Here is a 3,532-nt window from a genome sequence, read left to right as displayed (position 1 = left end):
CCCATCAAAATAATTTAAAAAAATAGTCAAATTAACTTTCAAGTATATTATAAGGTCCAATGGTGTCATCATACTCTTTTCTATCATCAAAATTTCCAAAATTGTCCAATGTTGCATCTTACTCAAAATATGATGATCTTCTACACTATATCACATATATGTTCATTATATTGAGACAAATATTTGCCAAATTGTCTAATTCTCCAACAATTTTGTGTTGCACTGCTATCTCTGATTATAAGTCTTGGATTCATCATTTTAATCATTAATATTAATGTAATTAGTCTTTAGGGTTTAGAGTTTAGGGTTAAGGGTTTAAGGTTGTTATTTGTGAGGTAAATTGCTATGTTTTGAGTAATTTGTGATGGATTTGCGACAAATTTGCTATGGGTCTAGCAAATCAGTCGCCAATTTGTCGCCAACCTTGAATATCTAATTTGCAAAAACCATGAAATAATTTTAAAAGTTAGTAAATTCACCTTATGAACACATTCAAATTTATTTCAGAATAATTATATTAAGTTTTGTAATATTTATAAAAAATTATTTTCCTAACTTTGCAATGGCTTTGCTATGGCTTTTCCAATTCACTCGCAATTCCATAGCAAATTTGCTATGGACTATTTTTTCGCAAAATCGTCGCAATATTGCGATGGATTTGCGAGGGATGGGACCTTCCCAGTGAATTTGTCGTAAATGCCTCGCAATTGAGCAGCGGATTTGCGACGACCGTGTTTCTCGCAATTTTGCGAGGGATGTGCTAGGGTTTTTTTTATTTCTCGTAAATCTCTCGCAAGTCTACCGCAAATTTGCGAGAGCTCAAATCCGTCGCAATGTGTCCTCGCAAAACCCATGTTTTCTTGTAGTGGGAAACCCATTAACCCTAGCTTCTCAGTCCTGCCCGAGGGTCTGCTCGATGAGGTGCTCGAGGATGAGCTCGGGTTGCCCTTCGGATAGGTCTTCGGATTGTTCTTCCTGCTCTTGGATCCTCTTCGATCGGGTTGGTGTTCGGACTGTTCCTCCTACTCAATAGCTCCTTCGGGTACATGCTCGGATTTGACCTTGTTTCTCCCCATTTTAGGCTCTAAAGCACCTGTTTTCATCGAAAATATGCAAATGCAAGAATGCAACACCCTAAATGGCCTAAAAGCGAATTCCAACAGTTAATGACCTAAAAATGCTAAGGTTAGGGTATAAACAATGCAAAATATGGACATAAAAGGATGCTTAAAACATGTAAATCAGAGAGTTATCAAGTTTCTACGAACAATTTGCAATATCCGGCATCGGCTTCGTGAGGCTCAAGGTCCACTCGACTCGATGTGAGCAAGAAAGTCTTGAGATGCGTAGGCGGATCTCCTTGGCCCTCATAGCTCGTGAACTTAATTTTTCCAGTGTCCTTAACATGGAATCCTGCTATCCAAACTGAAAAAGGTGTCCGCTTGGATTCCTTAATCGCTCGGATTTCGTCCTGCATTCGATGGATATCGAGGTTGAAAGCAAAGTTCGGAGTTGTGCTTTCCTGGGGGATGGCTCCTCCCACCGAGGGGGAAGCCAAACTGGGGTAGGCAAAGCAGCCGTAGGAGTTAGCAGCCAAACTGTGATTCTACGGACGGAGGAGTTAACCACCGTGGTAGTCTGTAGCTCTTTTTGTCCATACAATATTCTTATTTATAGTACAATGGGTGTAATCAATGCGAACTCAATTTACTCCGTCAATCACGCTCTCCATTTACTGTTGCCAGTACGACAGAATCTTTGACCATATAATTGATCTGCAGACTCGCTTTCCAAACTCGATGTAACACCAGCTCGCTCTTCTTTTCTGGACGCCTTCGATCCAATGGGCCAGGCTGTCTTTTCGTTCTAAGCCCAACTGATTTAATTCGGACGTACCCCTCGAAGCAAAGTGATTAACTGCAGTACCAACAAGGATGTAGTCCAATTGTTGCAGGGGTTACCGCTGTCTCAGTCTGATCCCTTGACTATTGAGTTGGAACCTGGGACAACGCCGTTCTCAAAGGCGCCCTACAAGATGGCTCTAGCAGAGATGGCAGAGCTGAAGAAGCAGCTGGAGGATTTGTTGAGCAAGGGTTTTATCCGTCCTAGTTGTTTATCGTGGGGAGCATCGGTGTTGTTTATCAAGAAGAAAGACGAGAGTTTTCGCTTGTGTATCGACTATCGGGGTCTGAACCGGGTCACTGTGAAGAACAAGTACCATCTCTTGAGGATTGATGAGTTGTTGGATCGGTTGAGGGGTGCTACTTGGTTCTCCAAGATCGACTTGGCATCGGGTTACCATCAAATTTCGATACATGAGGCAGATGTGAGGAAGACTGCCTTCAGGACGATATATGTGCATTACGAGTTTGTGGTGATGCCGTTCAGTTTGACGAACTCACCAACAGCCTTTATGAGATTGATGAACAGCGTGTTTCAAGAGTTTTTGAACGTGCTTGTCATCATTTTCATCAACAATATCCTGGGATAGTCTAAGAGTCCTAAGGAGCATGCAGTGCACCTAAGAGCAATTATGGAGAAGCTGTGGGAGAAGAAATTGTTTGCTAAGCTGAGTAAGTGAAGTTTCTGGCAGCGGGCATACAAAGCTTAACTCTTGATAATCTAGCCTTTTCTCATTAACTTTTTTTTTTATCAAACCCCCTAGAATAAAACTACCCACATCCTTGATTTAAACTCTCTTTTGCTTTTTTTTTATAATCCCTAAGGTCTATACTTTAAACATCTAGCTCTCCTTTTTTATCTCTTTTTATTTTTTGCTAAACTCCTAATAAAATTCCCATATGATTATTATTATTTTCTAAGAGACTATAGCAAGATCTTTATTTTTTTATTTTATTTTTTTATTATTTTTACTTAGAAACTTAGAGCTAATTAAACCGGATCTTAGAGACTTTCTTCTTTAATTTCTCTTTAATTCCTCAATCCAACCCCAAATAGTCATGCTAACCACCTATCTTTCAAAACCGATCCTATTAGCTAGTTCAAAAGATTCTAACTTAGATAAATCAAGAGCCAGTTCTTTGTTGTTCTCAATACTCTCAAGGTTTCACAACCTATAGCACAATGAAAAGGCCTCACTCAACAATTCACAACAAGGTTTGAAAGAAAGGTTTGGGTTCAAGGGTAGGAAAACAAAACAAATCGGGTTAAACGAGAAGATTGGTAAAAATGGAGTGTTAACCCGAGATTAGAGTTATCATGAGCAAGTATTCAAATTCCATAAGCAAGACAATTTAAGTTCAGTTTAAGTCCAATAATATAGAGATGATGCAATGTTCAAGCAAGTTTCACACAAGTGGAGGAAGCTTTCAAAAGACACAAGGTTTTAAACAAAGATTTTTTCATTTTTTTCCAAAGATTGATCTAGCAACAATGAACTGTGATTAAGGGCTATAGCTTCAATCCTATGGTTTGACTTTAAACAAGGTGGTTTTAATCATTGTCCCCTAAAATGCATATGCAACAATCCTATATGAAGCAATCTAGACTCAATCCTAATATGGAAATGCAA

Source organism: Camelina sativa, chromosome 14, assembly GCF_000633955.1.
Source record: "Camelina sativa cultivar DH55 chromosome 14, Cs, whole genome shotgun sequence".
Classification (NCBI taxonomy): domain Eukaryota; kingdom Viridiplantae; phylum Streptophyta; class Magnoliopsida; order Brassicales; family Brassicaceae; genus Camelina; species Camelina sativa.
The sequence above is the reverse complement of the archived record's forward strand: the minus strand, read 5'-3'. Positions refer to the sequence as shown.